This window comes from Ochotona curzoniae, unplaced genomic scaffold (assembly GCF_017591425.1).
Source record: "Ochotona curzoniae isolate NIBS_2020 unplaced genomic scaffold, NIBS_Ocur_1.0 scaffold_4701, whole genome shotgun sequence".
Taxonomy (NCBI): Eukaryota; Metazoa; Chordata; class Mammalia; order Lagomorpha; family Ochotonidae; genus Ochotona; species Ochotona curzoniae.
This window is the reverse complement of record NW_024467122.1, coordinates 10,744,451-10,763,897: the sequence shown is the minus strand read 5'-3', so window position 1 is coordinate 10,763,897 and position 19,447 is coordinate 10,744,451. Positions and strand designations below refer to the sequence as shown.

The following is a 19,447-nucleotide window of genomic DNA, read 5'->3' as shown; positions in this document are numbered from 1 at the left end:
AATACGGAGCAAACGGAGATTCTATGATTCAATATGACAATCAGTGGCTTCTTCAAACACATCGTAGTATTGGAGTGGAAGGATTCGCAGCGAATCACAACTGATGAAGTTTAAAAATCACATGAAAGAACCTCTGAGACTATGCTGCATTTGGGACCTAAGGAGGGTGGGAAATTGGGTGGGCCGTCTCCCGAAATACACTACCTTTAAACTTGAAAAAAAAATATGGATATAATACTATGACCTAATTTAATACTGCACTTGAACTTTTTACCCTAATAAAATATGTAAACAATGTCAAAAATAAAATACTAATAAAAAAGGGCTTATATTTTCTGAATGAATCATGAAAAAACAAAACATTTAGCTATATTTATTCAAAACAAAGGATAAGAAAAGGAGCAAATAATAATAATAAATGAAGACCCTGTAAAGAACGTCTCAACTTAACTTAAGGGAAGGAAATATAAAAGCGACATATTATAATTCGGAAATACATACTAGAAAACTAGGGGCAGAGGGAGGAAAAGACAGGGCGCCTGCCTCCCATACTCCCACCCTGGCATGCTGCCTACACTGAAATCTCCCCACTGCAAACTCTTGGTGTCACCCAAGGTGACATTGGCTGGGCCTCAGGCTGCTTTCCTTAGGGAGCTTCACCTACAAACACATGGGCAGCACGCCCACCAAAGGAGGTGGTCAGGACACGCAGCCACGCACCCTCAGAGCCATGGGGCCTGCGTGCGCCTCTCACACAAAGGGTACCTCTACCATCTCAACAACGACAGAGTTCACAGCCCAATGCTGGCCTCCAACCTTCAGCACCAGGATGGGAAACCACTGCCCCAATGCCCTCCCAGGGTTGCTGCATGCCCAGGGAACAGCCCCCGCCTCCCTTCACAGCACACCCGGCCCCATGGGCAGGTCCTTCCTCACTGGGCCCAAACATGCTCACAACCTCAGCCTTCAACTCCACTACACACTCGGCTGTGCCACCCGGGGAACCTCACCACACACAGGGAAGTGACACAGCAGTGGTTCGGCAGGCAGCTTTGCAAATACCACACCTGCTGCCACACCGGGGGCACACAACCACTACACCCCAACATACCCAACAATTCCTTCCTTCCCCTTTGGCCTATTGCATCCCTCACCCCAGCTCTAGGCTCGCCTGGGCACAGACCTATCAACCTGCCAAAAATGGGTGCTTGGCCACATGGCATCCCAATAGACATGGCGGCCAACACCCAACACATGCCTTCACCAACATAACACCAGATGCAGCACAGCACTCACAACACAACACATCACAACAGAATGCAACACACTGTACCAGCACCCTTGCCTAGTAGGGCTCAGAAGGCCACCTCCACACCACACTGTTGAAGCAACCCTTGGGTGCCAAGGCTCAGCACCAATGGCTTGTCCATGGAACACCTTAGGTGTGCGCACCAATCACACACCCAGCCCTCCACCAACACCCACAGCCACATACAAACACAAACACTAACACTAACACTAACACTAACACACCGACACTGCCACAACATCCCACTTCCCTTCCCCACTCATAGCACCCGGACCACCAGCGCACTGCTGCCCATGCACAACCCTCTCACCACACCTCCCCAGCAGTCTTGACCTCCCCAAGGCACGCTTGCCCTTGGGCTCACCCTGGGGCTGGCAGCCACCTCAACCCTTGCCCATGGACCCTCACTCCTATGCTCCCCACTAGAGGCAATGTGCTGGACCTCAGTCACGATGAGAACGACGGTAGTGAGTTTTCACTCATTTTGTTCAGCTTTTCCAAGGAATGTTTGACGGTGGAGTCATCATCGATCCAAGCACACCCCAACGTGCTGGGAGCACAACAACGCAGGCTGGCATCGGCCACAGCCTATGGCCTCTAGCCCCTTCAGAGGCCTGCAGAGGTCAGGGACAAAGCCTGCACCGCCAAAAACACAAGGATCCACTCTTGCAGTGGAGCCCAGGGCGACCACCTCAGGCCAACACGCCCACAACTACCGCAGGACTCTGAAGCACTAGAGGACACTTCCCCACCACCCACCCCGGCTCTGCCACTGCTTACCATCCATGAGGATTTGGGGACTTCCAGCCCAACACGGGCTACCTGCATGCCAGCCACCCAGACGGATTCCTCTCCAAAGCACAAGCACAGATCTGCTGGCACTCCACAAGCCACGCCGATGGCAGCCACACACCCTGCCAAGTAAACACACAGCACAACCAAGCTTCAGGACCCAGGCAGCTCCACAGTGCAGAGCCGCTGGCCCAAGGAGGCCCGCTGTGTCACGCTCCCTCGCACATCCCCTCTTTCTCCAACCCTCACGTACTTTTCCCAGAGCAAAGGGTCTGCCCACACCACACCACAAGGAATCCACTCCATCACCTGGCCCACGCTCGCACCCATGCTCTGTTTCAGGTTTCTGCCTTTTCCGTGTGCTCTTGCTGTGGCCCGGGGCTAGCCGGCAGCAGCATCTGTGTGTCCGTGTCCACAGACACCCCAGCGTCCATGCACAGGGAGGCGCAGGTGTGCATTCCCCACCCACTGCATTCCTGCCCGCCTGCACTGCAGCCCAGAGGCTGGCTCTGCCAAACCCAAGCTTCCTGCCATGCACTGACCCAGGACACCAGGCTGGAAGCACTTCACAAGCAATCCCGACCCAACCAGCTTGGGCAACATCCTTGAGTCAGGGCTTCGGCCTTGTGTCTCTTCTGCTGCAAGGATGCGGGCACAGAGCTGCAAGGATGCTGGGCACAGGGATCACGCCCCAGGCCGTGCTGTGGCCTTTAGGCTCTCTCTTTAGGCACCCGTGTCCTGCACACCCCTGGATGGACACCCTGGGTCACCTGTGCCCTCCCCAAGAGGCCAACACCTCTGTCCTCTGGCCTGGCTGCCCCAAGTCTCAGCTCCCGCCCACCCAGCACTCAGCTACCCATGGACACACTAGGGCACTTGGGAACCCTCGGCCTGAGTGCTGGCACGGCAGCCCTTGGGTCACAGGCCCAGTGCTGCAGGATCACTGTTAGCCCTGCTGGGGCTCCTCACGCCTGCTCTCTGCACGGGGCAATGTGCTGGACCTCAGTCACGATGAGAACGACGGTATGGGGTTTTCACTCATTTTGTTCAGCTTCCAAGGAATGTATTTGCGGGAGTCATCATCGATCCAAGCACATGCCAACGTGCTGGCAGGTGAGCACGGCAGGCGGCGCAAGGGGAGGCAAGCCCGGGGACCTCAAAGACCTTCAAGAGCCAGCAGAGTCCAGGGCCATGGCCCAAACAAACAAGGCCCGTGGGGCCATGGGCTCTCACCCTCGAGCCCAGCAAGGCTTCCCTGGCATCTTGGCAGGTCTCCGCAGGAATCCTTAGGGCCAGTGCGGGGCCTCTGGCCCTGGGGATGCTTACCCTCCTCTGAGCTCCGCTGGCATTGGCCCAGCGCAGGCCATGGTGCTTCCGCCATTCACCGCTGCCTCTGGTGCTCAGCAGAAGCCTACGTGAGTCTTGCGTCCACCGAGGGCCCCTCTGAGAAGTACATAGAGAACAAGGGCGTGCTTCAGCAAGACCGCCAGCTCGGCGGGGTGCTGCCCACAGACACGAACAGCCATGCCGCCTGCCTCCCATACTCCCACCCTGGCATGCTGCCTACACTGAAATCTCCCCACTGCAAACTCTTGGTGTCACCCAAGGTGACATTGGCTGGGCCTCAGGCTGCTTTCCTTAGGGAGCTTCACCTACAAACACATGGGCAGCACGCCCGCCAAAGGAGGTGGTCAGGACACGCAGCCACGCACCCTCAGAGCCATGGGGCCTGCGTGCGCCTCTCACACAAAGGGTTCCTCTACCATCTCAACAACGACAGAGTTCACAGCCCAATGCTGGCCTCCAACCTTCAGCACCAGGATGGGAAACCACTGCCCCAATGCCCTCCCAGGGTTGCTGCATGCCCAGGGAACAGCCCCCGCCTCCCTTCACAGCACACCCGGCCCCATGGGCAGGTCCTTCCTCACTGGGCCCAAACATGCTCACAACCTCAGCCTTCAACTCCACTACACACTCGGCTGTGCCACCCGGGGAACCTCACCACACACAGGGAAGTGACACAGCAGTGGTTCGGCAGGCAGCTTTGCAAATACCACACCTGCTGCCACACCGGGGGCACACAACCACTACACCCCAACATACCCAACAATTCCTTCCTTCCCCTTTGGCCTATTGCATCCCTCACCCCAGCTCTAGGCTCGCCTGGGCACAGACCTATCAACCTGCCAAAAATGGGTGCTTGGCCACATGGCATCCCAATAGACATGGCGGCCAACACCCAACACATGCCTTCACCAACATAACACCAGATGCAGCACAGCACTCACAACACAACACATCACAACAGAATGCAACACACTGTACCAGCACCCTTGCCTAGTAGGGCTCAGAAGGCCACCTCCACACCACACTGTTGAAGCAACCCTTGGGTGCCAAGGCTCAGCACCAATGGCTTGTCCATGGAACACCTTAGGTGTGCGCACCAATCACACACCCAGCCCTCCACCAACACCCACAGCCACATACAAACACAAACACTAACACTAACACTAACACTAACACACCGACACTGCCACAACATCCCACTTCCCTTCCCCACTCATAGCACCCGGACCACCAGCGCACTGCTGCCCATGCACAACCCTCTCACCACACCTCCCCAGCAGTCTTGACCTCCCCAAGGCACGCTTGCCCTTGGGCTCACCCTGGGGCTGGCAGCCACCTCAACCCTTGCCCATGGACCCTCACTCCTATGCTCCCCACTAGAGGCAATGTGCTGGACCTCAGTCACGATGAGAACGACGGTAGTGAGTTTTCACTCATTTTGTTCAGCTTTTCCAAGGAATGTTTGACGGTGGAGTCATCATCGATCCAAGCACACCCCAACGTGCTGGGAGCACAACAACGCAGGCTGGCATCGGCCACAGCCTATGGCCTCTAGCCCCTTCAGAGGCCTGCAGAGGTCAGGGACAAAGCCTGCACCGCCAAAAACACAAGGATCCACTCTTGCAGTGGAGCCCAGGGCGACCACCTCAGGCCAACACGCCCACAACTACCACAGGACTCTGAAGCGCTAGAGGACACTTCCCCACCACCCACCCCGGCTCTGCCACTGCTTACCATCCATGAGGATTTGGGGACTTCCAGCCCAACACGGGCTACCTGCATGCCAGCCACCCAGACGGATTCCTCTCCAAAGCACAAGCACAGATCTGCTGGCACTCCACAAGCCACGCCGATGGCAGCCACACACCCTGCCAAGTAAACACACAGCACAACCAAGCTTCAGGACCCAGGCAGCTCCACAGTGCAGAGCCGCTGGCCCAAGGAGGCCCGCTGTGTCACGCTCCCTCGCACATCCCCTCTTTCTCCAACCCTCACGTACTTTTCCCAGAGCAAAGGGTCTGCCCACACCACACCACAAGGAATCCACTCCATCACCTGGCCCACGCTCGCACCCATGCTCTGTTTCAGGTTTCTGCCTTTTCCGTGTGCTCTTGCTGTGGCCCGGGGCTAGCCGGCAGCAGCATCTGTGTGTCCGTGTCCACAGACACCCCAGCGTCCATGCACAGGGAGGCGCAGGTGTGCATTCCCCACCCACTGCATTCCTGCCCGCCTGCACTGCAGCCCAGAGGCTGGCTCTGCCAAACCCAAGCTTCCTGCCATGCACTGCCCCAGGACACCAGGCTGGAAGCACTTCACAAGCAATCCCGACCCAACCAGCTTGGGCAACATCCTTGAGTCAGGGCTTCGGCCTTGTGTCTCTTCTGCTGCAAGGATGCGGGCACAGAGCTGCAAGGATGCTGGGCACAGGGATCACGCCCCAGGCCGTGCTGTGGCCTTTAGGCTCTCTCTTTAGGCACCCGTGTCCTGCACACCCCTGGATGGACACCCTGGGTCACCTGTGCCCTCCCCAAGAGGCCAACACCTCTGTCCTCTGGCCTGGCTGCCCCAAGTCTCAGCTCCCGCCCACCCAGCACTCAGCTACCCATGGACACACTAGGGCACTTGGGAACCCTCGGCCTGAGTGCTGGCACGGCAGCCCTTGGGTCACAGGCCCAGTGCTGCAGGATCACTGTTAGCCCTGCTGGGGCTCCTCACGCCTGCTCTCTGCACGGGGCAATGTGCTGGACCTCAGTCACGATGAGAACGACGGTATGGGGTTTTCACTCATTTTGTTCAGCTTCCAAGGAATGTATTTGCGGGAGTCATCATCGATCCAAGCACATGCCAACGTGCTGGCAGGTGAGCACGGCAGGCGGCGCAAGGGGAGGCAAGCCCGGGGACCTCAAAGACCTTCAAGAGCCAGCAGAGTCCAGGGCCATGGCCCAAACAAACAAGGCCCGTGGGGCCATGGGCTCTCACCCTCGAGCCCAGCAAGGCTTCCCTGGCATCTTGGCAGGTCTCCGCAGGAATCCTTAGGGCCAGTGCGGGGCCTCTGGCCCTGGGGATGCTTACCCTCCTCTGAGCTCCGCTGGCATTGGCCCAGCGCAGGCCATGGTGCTTCCGCCATTCACCGCTGCCTCTGGTGCTCAGCAGAAGCCTACGTGAGTCTTGCGTCCACCGAGGGCCCCTCTGAGAAGTACATAGAGAACAAGGGCGTGCTTCAGCAAGACCGCCAGCTCGGCGGGGTGCTGCCCACAGACACGAACAGCCATGCCGCCTGCCTCCCATACTCCCACCCTGGCATGCTGCCTACACTGAAATCTCCCCACTGCAAACTCTTGGTGTCACCCAAGGTGACATTGGCTGGGCCTCAGGCTGCTTTCCTTAGGGAGCTTCACCTACAAACACATGGGCAGCACGCCCGCCAAAGGAGGTGGTCAGGACACGCAGCCACGCACCCTCAGAGCCATGGGGCCTGCGTGCGCCTCTCACACAAAGGGTTCCTCTACCATCTCAACAACGACAGAGTTCACAGCCCAATGCTGGCCTCCAACCTTCAGCACCAGGATGGGAAACCACTGCCCCAATGCCCTCCCAGGGTTGCTGCATGCCCAGGGAACAGCCCCCGCCTCCCTTCACAGCACACCCGGCCCCATGGGCAGGTCCTTCCTCACTGGGCCCAAACATGCTCACAACCTCAGCCTTCAACTCCACTACACACTCGGCTGTGCCACCCGGGGAACCTCACCACACACAGGGAAGTGACACAGCAGTGGTTCGGCAGGCAGCTTTGCAAATACCACACCTGCTGCCACACCGGGGGCACACAACCACTACACCCCAACATACCCAACAATTCCTTCCTTCCCCTTTGGCCTATTGCATCCCTCACCCCAGCTCTAGGCTCGCCTGGGCACAGACCTATCAACCTGCCAAAAATGGGTGCTTGGCCACATGGCATCCCAATAGACATGGCGGCCAACACCCAACACATGCCTTCACCAACATAACACCAGATGCAGCACAGCACTCACAACACAACACATCACAACAGAATGCAACACACTGTACCAGCACCCTTGCCTAGTAGGGCTCAGAAGGCCACCTCCACACCACACTGTTGAAGCAACCCTTGGGTGCCAAGGCTCAGCACCAATGGCTTGTCCATGGAACACCTTAGGTGTGCGCACCAATCACACACCCAGCCCTCCACCAACACCCACAGCCACATACAAACACAAACACTAACACTAACACTAACACACCGACACTGCCACAACATCCCACTTCCCTTCCCCACTCATAGCACCCGGACCACCAGCGCACTGCTGCCCATGCACAACCCTCTCACCACACCTCCCCAGCAGTCTTGACCTCCCCAAGGCACGCTTGCCCTTGGGCTCACCCTGGGGCTGGCAGCCACCTCAACCCTTGCCCATGGACCCTCACTCCTATGCTCCCCACTAGAGGCAATGTGCTGGACCTCAGTCACGATGAGAACGACGGTAGTGAGTTTTCACTCATTTTGTTCAGCTTTTCCAAGGAATGTTTGACGGTGGAGTCATCATCGATCCAAGCACACCCCAACGTGCTGGGAGCACAACAACGCAGGCTGGCATCGGCCACAGCCTATGGCCTCTAGCCCCTTCAGAGGCCTGCAGAGGTCAGGGACAAAGCCTGCACCGCCAAAAACACAAGGATCCACTCTTGCAGTGGAGCCCAGGGCGACCACCTCAGGCCAACACGCCCACAACTACCACAGGACTCTGAAGCGCTAGAGGACACTTCCCCACCACCCACCCCGGCTCTGCCACTGCTTACCATCCATGAGGATTTGGGGACTTCCAGCCCAGCACGGGCTACCTGCATGCCAGCCACCCAGACGGATTCCTCTCCAAAGCACAAGCACAGATCTGCTGGCACTCCACAAGCCACGCCGATGGCAGCCACACACCCTGCCAAGTAAACACACAGCACAACCAAGCTTCAGGACCCAGGCAGCTCCACAGTGCAGAGCCGCTGGCCCAAGGAGGCCCGCTGTGTCACGCTCCCTCGCACATCCCCTCTTTCTCCAACCCTCACGTACTTTTCCCAGAGCAAAGGGTCTGCCCACACCACACCACAAGGAATCCACTCCATCACCTGGCCCACGCTCGCACCCATGCTCTGTTTCAGGTTTCTGCCTTTTCCGTGTGCTCTTGCTGTGGCCCGGGGCTAGCCGGCAGCAGCATCTGTGTGTCCGTGTCCACAGACACCCCAGCGTCCATGCACAGGGAGGCGCAGGTGTGCATTCCCCACCCACTGCATTCCTGCCCGCCTGCACTGCAGCCCAGAGGCTGGCTCTGCCAAACCCAAGCTTCCTGCCATGCACTGCCCCAGGACACCAGGCTGGAAGCACTTCACAAGCAATCCCGACCCAACCAGCTTGGGCAACATCCTTGAGTCAGGGCTTCGGCCTTGTGTCTCTTCTGCTGCAAGGATGCGGGCACAGAGCTGCAAGGATGCTGGGCACAGGGATCACGCCCCAGGCCGTGCTGTGGCCTTTAGGCTCTCTCTTTAGGCACCCGTGTCCTGCACACCCCTGGATGGACACCCTGGGTCACCTGTGCCCTCCCCAAGAGGCCAACACCTCTGTCCTCTGGCCTGGCTGCCCCAAGTCTCAGCTCCCGCCCACCCAGCACTCAGCTACCCATGGACACACTAGGGCACTTGGGAACCCTCGGCCTGAGTGCTGGCACGGCAGCCCTTGGGTCACAGGCCCAGTGCTGCAGGATCACTGTTAGCCCTGCTGGGGCTCCTCACGCCTGCTCTCTGCACGGGGCAATGTGCTGGACCTCAGTCACGATGAGAACGACGGTATGGGGTTTTCACTCATTTTGTTCAGCTTCCAAGGAATGTATTTGCGGGAGTCATCATCGATCCAAGCACATGCCAACGTGCTGGCAGGTGAGCACGGCAGGCGGCGCAAGGGGAGGCAAGCCCGGGGACCTCAAAGACCTTCAAGAGCCAGCAGAGTCCAGGGCCATGGCCCAAACAAACAAGGCCCGTGGGGCCATGGGCTCTCACCCTCGAGCCCAGCAAGGCTTCCCTGGCATCTTGGCAGGTCTCCGCAGGAATCCTTAGGGCCAGTGCGGGGCCTCTGGCCCTGGGGATGCTTACCCTCCTCTGAGCTCCGCTGGCATTGGCCCAGCGCAGGCCATGGTGCTTCCGCCATTCACCGCTGCCTCTGGTGCTCAGCAGAAGCCTACGTGAGTCTTGCGTCCACCGAGGGCCCCTCTGAGAAGTACATAGAGAACAAGGGCGTGCTTCAGCAAGACCGCCAGCTCGGCGGGGTGCTGCCCACAGACACGAACAGCCATGCCGCCTGCCTCCCATACTCCCACCCTGGCATGCTGCCTACACTGAAATCTCCCCACTGCAAACTCTTGGTGTCACCCAAGGTGACATTGGCTGGGCCTCAGGCTGCTTTCCTTAGGGAGCTTCACCTACAAACACATGGGCAGCACGCCCGCCAAAGGAGGTGGTCAGGACACGCAGCCACGCACCCTCAGAGCCATGGGGCCTGCGTGCGCCTCTCACACAAAGGGTTCCTCTACCATCTCAACAACGACAGAGTTCACAGCCCAATGCTGGCCTCCAACCTTCAGCACCAGGATGGGAAACCACTGCCCCAATGCCCTCCCAGGGTTGCTGCATGCCCAGGGAACAGCCCCCGCCTCCCTTCACAGCACACCCGGCCCCATGGGCAGGTCCTTCCTCACTGGGCCCAAACATGCTCACAACCTCAGCCTTCAACTCCACTACACACTCGGCTGTGCCACCCGGGGAACCTCACCACACACAGGGAAGTGACACAGCAGTGGTTCGGCAGGCAGCTTTGCAAATACCACACCTGCTGCCACACCGGGGGCACACAACCACTACACCCCAACATACCCAACAATTCCTTCCTTCCCCTTTGGCCTATTGCATCCCTCACCCCAGCTCTAGGCTCGCCTGGGCACAGACCTATCAACCTGCCAAAAATGGGTGCTTGGCCACATGGCATCCCAATAGACATGGCGGCCAACACCCAACACATGCCTTCACCAACATAACACCAGATGCAGCACAGCACTCACAACACAACACATCACAACAGAATGCAACACACTGTACCAGCACCCTTGCCTAGTAGGGCTCAGAAGGCCACCTCCACACCACACTGTTGAAGCAACCCTTGGGTGCCAAGGCTCAGCACCAATGGCTTGTCCATGGAACACCTTAGGTGTGCGCACCAATCACACACCCAGCCCTCCACCAACACCCACAGCCACATACAAACACAAACACTAACACTAACACTAACACACCGACACTGCCACAACATCCCACTTCCCTTCCCCACTCATAGCACCCGGACCACCAGCGCACTGCTGCCCATGCACAACCCTCTCACCACACCTCCCCAGCAGTCTTGACCTCCCCAAGGCACGCTTGCCCTTGGGCTCACCCTGGGGCTGGCAGCCACCTCAACCCTTGCCCATGGACCCTCACTCCTATGCTCCCCACTAGAGGCAATGTGCTGGACCTCAGTCACGATGAGAACGACGGTAGTGAGTTTTCACTCATTTTGTTCAGCTTTTCCAAGGAATGTTTGACGGTGGAGTCATCATCGATCCAAGCACACCCCAACGTGCTGGGAGCACAACAACGCAGGCTGGCATCGGCCACAGCCTATGGCCTCTAGCCCCTTCAGAGGCCTGCAGAGGTCAGGGACAAAGCCTGCACCGCCAAAAACACAAGGATCCACTCTTGCAGTGGAGCCCAGGGCGACCACCTCAGGCCAACACGCCCACAACTACCACAGGACTCTGAAGCACTAGAGGACACTTCCCCACCACCCACCCCGGCTCTGCCACTGCTTACCATCCATGAGGATTTGGGGACTTCCAGCCCAGCACGGGCTACCTGCATGCCAGCCACCCAGACGGATTCCTCTCCAAAGCACAAGCACAGATCTGCTGGCACTCCACAAGCCACGCCGATGGCAGCCACACACCCTGCCAAGTAAACACACAGCACAACCAAGCTTCAGGACCCAGGCAGCTCCACAGTGCAGAGCCGCTGGCCCAAGGAGGCCCGCTGTGTCACGCTCCCTCGCACATCCCCTCTTTCTCCAACCCTCACGTACTTTTCCCAGAGCAAAGGGTCTGCCCACACCACACCACAAGGAATCCACTCCATCACCTGGCCCACGCTCGCACCCATGCTCTGTTTCAGGTTTCTGCCTTTTCCGTGTGCTCTTGCTGTGGCCCGGGGCTAGCCGGCAGCAGCATCTGTGTGTCCGTGTCCACAGACACCCCAGCGTCCATGCACAGGGAGGCGCAGGTGTGCATTCCCCACCCACTGCATTCCTGCCCGCCTGCACTGCAGCCCAGAGGCTGGCTCTGCCAAACCCAAGCTTCCTGCCATGCACTGCCCCAGGACACCAGGCTGGAAGCACTTCACAAGCAATCCCGACCCAACCAGCTTGGGCAACATCCTTGAGTCAGGGCTTCGGCCTTGTGTCTCTTCTGCTGCAAGGATGCGGGCACAGAGCTGCAAGGATGCTGGGCACAGGGATCACGCCCCAGGCCGTGCTGTGGCCTTTAGGCTCTCTCTTTAGGCACCCGTGTCCTGCACACCCCTGGATGGACACCCTGGGTCACCTGTGCCCTCCCCAAGAGGCCAACACCTCTGTCCTCTGGCCTGGCTGCCCCAAGTCTCAGCTCCCGCCCACCCAGCACTCAGCTACCCATGGACACACTAGGGCACTTGGGAACCCTCGGCCTGAGTGCTGGCACGGCAGCCCTTGGGTCACAGGCCCAGTGCTGCAGGATCACTGTTAGCCCTGCTGGGGCTCCTCACGCCTGCTCTCTGCACGGGGCAATGTGCTGGACCTCAGTCACGATGAGAACGACGGTATGGGGTTTTCACTCATTTTGTTCAGCTTCCAAGGAATGTATTTGCGGGAGTCATCATCGATCCAAGCACATGCCAACGTGCTGGCAGGTGAGCACGGCAGGCGGCGCAAGGGGAGGCAAGCCCGGGGACCTCAAAGACCTTCAAGAGCCAGCAGAGTCCAGGGCCATGGCCCAAACAAACAAGGCCCGTGGGGCCATGGGCTCTCACCCTCGAGCCCAGCAAGGCTTCCCTGGCATCTTGGCAGGTCTCCGCAGGAATCCTTAGGGCCAGTGCGGGGCCTCTGGCCCTGGGGATGCTTACCCTCCTCTGAGCTCCGCTGGCATTGGCCCAGCGCAGGCCATGGTGCTTCCGCCATTCACTGCTGCCTCTGGTGCTCAGCAGAAGCCTACGTGAGTCTTGCGTCCACCGAGGGCCCCTCTGAGAAGTACATAGAGAACAAGGGCGTGCTTCAGCAAGACCGCCAGCTCGGCGGGGTGCTGCCCACAGACACGAACAGCCATGCCGCCTGCCTCCCATACTCCCACCCTGGCATGCTGCCTACACTGAAATCTCCCCACTGCAAACTCTTGGTGTCACCCAAGGTGACATTGGCTGGGCCTCAGGCTGCTTTCCTTAGGGAGCTTCACCTACAAACACATGGGCAGCACGCCCGCCAAAGGAGGTGGTCAGGACACGCAGCCACGCACCCTCAGAGCCATGGGGCCTGCGTGCGCCTCTCACACAAAGGGTTCCTCTACCATCTCAACAACGACAGAGTTCACAGCCCAATGCTGGCCTCCAACCTTCAGCACCAGGATGGGAAACCACTGCCCCAATGCCCTCCCAGGGTTGCTGCATGCCCAGGGAACAGCCCCCGCCTCCCTTCACAGCACACCCGGCCCCATGGGCAGGTCCTTCCTCACTGGGCCCAAACATGCTCACAACCTCAGCCTTCAACTCCACTACACACTCGGCTGTGCCACCCGGGGAACCTCACCACACACAGGGAAGTGACACAGCAGTGGTTCGGCAGGCAGCTTTGCAAATACCACACCTGCTGCCACACCGGGGGCACACAACCACTACACCCCAACATACCCAACAATTCCTTCCTTCCCCTTTGGCCTATTGCATCCCTCACCCCAGCTCTAGGCTCGCCTGGGCACAGACCTATCAACCTGCCAAAAATGGGTGCTTGGCCACATGGCATCCCAATAGACATGGCGGCCAACACCCAACACATGCCTTCACCAACATAACACCAGATGCAGCACAGCACTCACAACACAACACATCACAACAGAATGCAACACACTGTACCAGCACCCTTGCCTAGTAGGGCTCAGAAGGCCACCTCCACACCACACTGTTGAAGCAACCCTTGGGTGCCAAGGCTCAGCACCAATGGCTTGTCCATGGAACACCTTAGGTGTGCGCACCAATCACACACCCAGCCCTCCACCAACACCCACAGCCACATACAAACACAAACACTAACACTAACACTAACACACCGACACTGCCACAACATCCCACTTCCCTTCCCCACTCATAGCACCCGGACCACCAGCGCACTGCTGCCCATGCACAACCCTCTCACCACACCTCCCCAGCAGTCTTGACCTCCCCAAGGCACGCTTGCCCTTGGGCTCACCCTGGGGCTGGCAGCCACCTCAACCCTTGCCCATGGACCCTCACTCCTATGCTCCCCACTAGAGGCAATGTGCTGGACCTCAGTCACGATGAGAACGACGGTAGTGAGTTTTCACTCATTTTGTTCAGCTTTTCCAAGGAATGTTTGACGGTGGAGTCATCATCGATCCAAGCACACCCCAACGTGCTGGGAGCACAACAACGCAGGCTGGCATCGGCCACAGCCTATGGCCTCTAGCCCCTTCAGAGGCCTGCAGAGGTCAGGGACAAAGCCTGCACCGCCAAAAACACAAGGATCCACTCTTGCAGTGGAGCCCAGGGCGACCACCTCAGGCCAACACGCCCACAACTACCACAGGACTCTGAAGCGCTAGAGGACACTTCCCCACCACCCACCCCGGCTCTGCCACTGCTTACCATCCATGAGGATTTGGGGACTTCCAGCCCAGCACGGGCTACCTGCATGCCAGCCACCCAGACGGATTCCTCTCCAAAGCACAAGCACAGATCTGCTGGCACTCCACAAGCCACGCCGATGGCAGCCACACACCCTGCCAAGTAAACACACAGCACAACCAAGCTTCAGGACCCAGGCAGCTCCACAGTGCAGAGCCGCTGGCCCAAGGAGGCCCGCTGTGTCACGCTCCCTCGCACATCCCCTCTTTCTCCAACCCTCACGTACTTTTCCCAGAGCAAAGGGTCTGCCCACACCACACCACAAGGAATCCACTCCATCACCTGGCCCACGCTCGCACCCATGCTCTGTTTCAGGTTTCTGCCTTTTCCGTGTGCTCTTGCTGTGGCCCGGGGCTAGCCGGCAGCAGCATCTGTGTGTCCGTGTCCACAGACACCCCAGCGTCCATGCACAGGGAGGCGCAGGTGTGCATTCCCCACCCACTGCATTCCTGCCCGCCTGCACTGCAGCCCAGAGGCTGGCTCTGCCAAACCCAAGCTTCCTGCCATGCACTGCCCCAGGACACCAGGCTGGAAGCACTTCACAAGCAATCCCGACCCAACCAGCTTGGGCAACATCCTTGAGTCAGGGCTTCGGCCTTGTGTCTCTTCTGCTGCAAGGATGCGGGCACAGAGCTGCAAGGATGCTGGGCACAGGGATCACGCCCCAGGCCGTGCTGTGGCCTTTAGGCTCTCTCTTTAGGCACCCGTGTCCTGCACACCCCTGGATGGACACCCTGGGTCACCTGTGCCCTCCCCAAGAGGCCAACACCTCTGTCCTCTGGCCTGGCTGCCCCAAGTCTCAGCTCCCGCCCACCCAGCACTCAGCTACCCATGGACACACTAGGGCACTTGGGAACCCTCGGCCTGAGTGCTGGCACGGCAGCCCTTGGGTCACAGGCCCAGTGCTGCAGGATCACTGTTAGCCCTGCTGGGGCTCCTCACGCCTGCTCTCTGCACGGGGCAATGTGCTGGACCTCAGTCACGATGAGAACGACGGTATGGGGTTTTCACTCATTTTGTTCAGCTTCCAAGGAATGTATTTGCGGGAGTCATCATCGATCCAAGCACATGCCAACGTGCTGGCAGGTGAGCACGGCAGGCGGCGCAAGGGGAGGCAAGCCCGGGGACCTCAAAGACCTTCAAGAGCCAGCAGAGTCCAGGGCCATGGCCCAAACAAACAAGGCCCGTGGGGCCATGGGCTCTCACCCTCGAGCCCAGCAAGGCTTCCCTGGCATCTTGGCAGGTCTCCGCAGGAATCCTTAGGGCCAGTGCGGGGCCTCTGGCCCTGGGGATGCTTACCCTCCTCTGAGCTCCGCTGGCATTGGCCCAGCGCAGGCCATGGTGCTTCCGCCATTCACTGCTGCCTCTGGTGCTCAGCAGAAGCCTACGTGAGTCTTGCGTCCACCGAGGGCCCCTCTGAGAAGTACATAGAGAACAAGGGCGTGCTTCAGCAAGACCGCCAGCTCGGCGGGGTGCTGCCCACAGACACGAACAGCCATGCCGCCTGCCTCCCATACTCCCACCCTGGCATGCTGCCTACACTGAAATCTCCCCACTGCAAACTCTTGGTGTCACCCAAGGTGACATTGGCTGGGCCTCAGGCTGCTTTCCTTAGGGAGCTTCACCTACAAACACATGGGCAGCACGCCCGCCAAAGGAGGTGGTCAGGACACGCAGCCACGCACCCTCAGAGCCATGGGGCCTGCGTGCGCCTCTCACACAAAGGGTTCCTCTACCATCTCAACAACGACAGAGTTCACAGCCCAATGCTGGCCTCCAACCTTCAGCACCAGGATGGGAAACCACTGCCCCAATGCCCTCCCAGGGTTGCTGCATGCCCAGGGAACAGCCCCCGCCTCCCTTCACAGCACACCCGGCCCCATGGGCAGGTCCTTCCTCACTGGGCCCAAACATGCTCACAACCTCAGCCTTCAACTCCACTACACACTCGGCTGTGCCACCCGGGGAACCTCACCACACACAGGGAAGTGACACAGCAGTGGTTCGGCAGGCAGCTTTGCAAATACCACACCTGCTGCCACACCGGGGGCACACAACCACTACACCCCAACATACCCAACAATTCCTTCCTTCCCCTTTGGCCTATTGCATCCCTCACCCCAGCTCTAGGCTCGCCTGGGCACAGACCTATCAACCTGCCAAAAATGGGTGCTTGGCCACATGGCATCCCAATAGACATGGCGGCCAACACCCAACACATGCCTTCACCAACATAACACCAGATGCAGCACAGCACTCACAACACAACACATCACAACAGAATGCAACACACTGTACCAGCACCCTTGCCTAGTAGGGCTCAGAAGGCCACCTCCACACCACACTGTTGAAGCAACCCTTGGGTGCCAAGGCTCAGCACCAATGGCTTGTCCATGGAACACCTTAGGTGTGCGCACCAATCACACACCCAGCCCTCCACCAACACCCACAGCCACATACAAACACAAACACTAACACTAACACTAACACACCGACACTGCCACAACATCCCACTTCCCTTCCCCACTCATAGCACCCGGACCACCAGCGCACTGCTGCCCATGCACAACCCTCTCACCACACCTCCCCAGCAGTCTTGACCTCCCCAAGGCACGCTTGCCCTTGGGCTCACCCTGGGGCTGGCAGCCACCTCAACCCTTGCCCATGGACCCTCACTCCTATGCTCCCCACTAGAGGCAATGTGCTGGACCTCAGTCACGATGAGAACGACGGTAGTGAGTTTTCACTCATTTTGTTCAGCTTTTCCAAGGAATGTTTGACGGTGGAGTCATCATCGATCCAAGCACACCCCAACGTGCTGGGAGCACAACAACGCAGGCTGGCATCGGCCACAGCCTATGGCCTCTAGCCCCTTCAGAGGCCTGCAGAGGTCAGGGACAAAGCCTGCACCGCCAAAAACACAAGGATCCACTCTTGCAGTGGAGCCCAGGGCGACCACCTCAGGCCAACACGCCCACAACTACCCAGGACTCTGAAGCGCTAGAGGACACTTCCCCACCACCCACCCCGGCTCTGCCACTGCTTACCATCCATGAGGATTTGGGGACTTCCAGCCCAACACGGGCTACCTGCATGCCAGCCACCCAGACGGATTCCTCTCCAAAGCACAAGCACAGATCTGCTGGCACTCCACAAGCCACGCCGATGGCAGCCACACACCCTGCCAAGTAAACACACAGCACAACCAAGCTTCAGGACCCAGGCAGCTCCACAGTGCAGAGCCGCTGGCCCAAGGAGGCCCGCTGTGTCACGCTCCCTCGCACATCCCCTCTTTCTCCAACCCTCACGTACTTTTCCCAGAGCAAAGGGTCTGCCCACACCACACCACAAGGAATCCACTCCATCACCTGGCCCACGCTCGCACCATGCTCTGTTTCAGGTTTCTGCCTTTTCCGTGTGCTCTTGCTGTGGCCCGGGGCTAGCCGGCAGCAGCATCTGTGTGTCCGTGTCCACAGACACCCCAGCGTCCATGCACAGGGAGGCGCAGGTGTGCATTCCCCACCCACTGCATTCCTGCCCGCCTGCCACTGCAGCCCAGAGGCTGGCTCTGCCCAAACCCAAGCTTCCTGCCATGCACTGCCCCAGGACACCAGGCTGGAAGCACTTCACAAGCAATCCCGACCCAACCAGCTTGGGCAACATCCTTGAGTCAGGGCTTCGGCCTTGTGTCTCTTCTGCTGCAAGGATGCGGGCACAGAGCTGCAAGGATGCTGGGCACAGGGATCACGCCCCAGGCCGTGCTGTGGCCTTTAGGCTCTCTCTTTAGGCACCCGTGTCCTGCACACCCCTGGATGGACACCCTGGGTCACCTGTGCCCTCCCCAAGAGGCCAACACCTCTGTCCTCTGGCCTGGCTGCCCCAAGTCTCAGCTCCCGCCCACCCAGCACTCAGCTACCCATGGACACACTAGGGCACTTGGGAACCCTCGGCCTGAGTGCTGGCACGGCAGCCCTTGGGTCACAGGCCCAGTGCTGCAGGATCACTGTTAGCCCTGCTGGGGCTCCTCACGCCTGCTCTCTGCACGGGGCAATGTGCTGGACCTCAGTCACGATGAGAACGACGGTATGGGGTTTTCACTCATTTTGTTCAGCTTCCAAGGAATGTATTTGCGGGAGTCATCATCGATCCAAGCACATGCCAACGTGCTGGCAGGTGAGCACGGCAGGCGGCGCAAGGGGAGGCAAGCCCGGGGACCTCAAAGACCTTCAAGAGCCAGCAGAGTCCAGGGCCATGGCCCAAACAAACAAGGCCCGTGGGGCCATGGGCTCTCACCCTCGAGCCCAGCAAGGCTCCCCTGGCATCTTGGCAGGTCTCCGCAGGAATCCTTAGGGCCAGTGCGGGGCCTCTGGCCCTGGGGATGCTTACCCTCCTCTGAGCTCCGCTGGCATTGGCCCAGCGCAGGCCATGGTGCTTCCGCCATTCACCGCTGCCTCTGGTGCTCAGCAGAAGCCTACGTGAGTCTTGCGTCCACCGAGGGCCCCTCTGAGAAGTACATAGAGAACAAGGGCGTGCTTCAGCAAGACCGCCAGCTCGGCGGGGTGCTGCCCACAGACACGAACAGCCATGCCGCCTGCCTCCCATACTCCCACCCTGGCATGCTGCCTACACTGAAATCTCCCCACTGCAAACTCTTGGTGTCACCCAAGGTGACATTGGCTGGGCCTCAGGCTGCTTTCCTTAGGGAGCTTCACCTACAAACACATGGGCAGCACGCCCGCCAAAGGAGGTGGTCAGGACACGCAGCCACGCACCCTCAGAGCCATGGGGCCTGCGTGCGCCTCTCACACAAAGGGTTCCTCTACCATCTCAACAACGACAGAGTTCACAGCCCAATGCTGGCCTCCAACCTTCAGCACCAGGATGGGAAACCACTGCCCCAATGCCCTCCCAGGGTTGCTGCATGCCCAGGGAACAGCCCCCGCCTCCCTTCACAGCACACCCGGC

General features: G+C 59.2%; 12 non-coding genes across 12 annotated transcripts; all 12 read right to left on the bottom strand.

Moving 5' to 3' along the window:
- Nucleotides 1–1,747: 1,747 nt before the first annotated feature.
- Nucleotides 1,748–1,842, bottom strand: LOC121149672. The gene has a single exon (XR_005882812.1). It is a non-coding gene; the product is annotated as a small nucleolar RNA SNORD116 (small nucleolar RNA).
- A 1,256-nt stretch (nucleotides 1,843–3,098) lies between these two features.
- LOC121149654 lies at nucleotides 3,099–3,190 on the bottom strand. Its single transcript, XR_005882794.1, has one exon. It is a non-coding gene; the product is annotated as a small nucleolar RNA SNORD116 (small nucleolar RNA).
- Nucleotides 3,191–4,840: 1,650 nt separating this feature from the next.
- On the bottom strand, nucleotides 4,841–4,935 carry LOC121149671. Its single transcript, XR_005882811.1, has one exon. It is a non-coding gene; the product is annotated as a small nucleolar RNA SNORD116 (small nucleolar RNA).
- A 1,256-nt stretch (nucleotides 4,936–6,191) lies between these two features.
- LOC121149653 lies at nucleotides 6,192–6,283 on the bottom strand. Its single transcript, XR_005882793.1, has one exon. It is a non-coding gene; the product is annotated as a small nucleolar RNA SNORD116 (small nucleolar RNA).
- A 1,644-nt stretch (nucleotides 6,284–7,927) lies between these two features.
- Nucleotides 7,928–8,022, bottom strand: LOC121149670. Its single transcript, XR_005882810.1, has one exon. It is a non-coding gene; the product is annotated as a small nucleolar RNA SNORD116 (small nucleolar RNA).
- Nucleotides 8,023–9,278: 1,256 nt separating this feature from the next.
- Nucleotides 9,279–9,370, bottom strand: LOC121149652. Its single transcript, XR_005882792.1, has one exon. It is a non-coding gene; the product is annotated as a small nucleolar RNA SNORD116 (small nucleolar RNA).
- Nucleotides 9,371–11,014: 1,644 nt separating this feature from the next.
- Nucleotides 11,015–11,109, bottom strand: LOC121149669. The gene has a single exon (XR_005882809.1). It is a non-coding gene; the product is annotated as a small nucleolar RNA SNORD116 (small nucleolar RNA).
- A 1,256-nt stretch (nucleotides 11,110–12,365) lies between these two features.
- On the bottom strand, nucleotides 12,366–12,457 carry LOC121149651. Its single transcript, XR_005882791.1, has one exon. It is a non-coding gene; the product is annotated as a small nucleolar RNA SNORD116 (small nucleolar RNA).
- A 1,644-nt stretch (nucleotides 12,458–14,101) lies between these two features.
- On the bottom strand, nucleotides 14,102–14,196 carry LOC121149668. Its single transcript, XR_005882808.1, has one exon. It is a non-coding gene; the product is annotated as a small nucleolar RNA SNORD116 (small nucleolar RNA).
- A 1,256-nt stretch (nucleotides 14,197–15,452) lies between these two features.
- Nucleotides 15,453–15,544, bottom strand: LOC121149650. Its single transcript, XR_005882790.1, has one exon. It is a non-coding gene; the product is annotated as a small nucleolar RNA SNORD116 (small nucleolar RNA).
- A 1,644-nt stretch (nucleotides 15,545–17,188) lies between these two features.
- Nucleotides 17,189–17,283, bottom strand: LOC121149667. Its single transcript, XR_005882807.1, has one exon. It is a non-coding gene; the product is annotated as a small nucleolar RNA SNORD116 (small nucleolar RNA).
- Nucleotides 17,284–18,539: 1,256 nt separating this feature from the next.
- LOC121149649 lies at nucleotides 18,540–18,631 on the bottom strand. Its single transcript, XR_005882789.1, has one exon. It is a non-coding gene; the product is annotated as a small nucleolar RNA SNORD116 (small nucleolar RNA).
- Nucleotides 18,632–19,447: the final 816 nt, after the last annotated feature.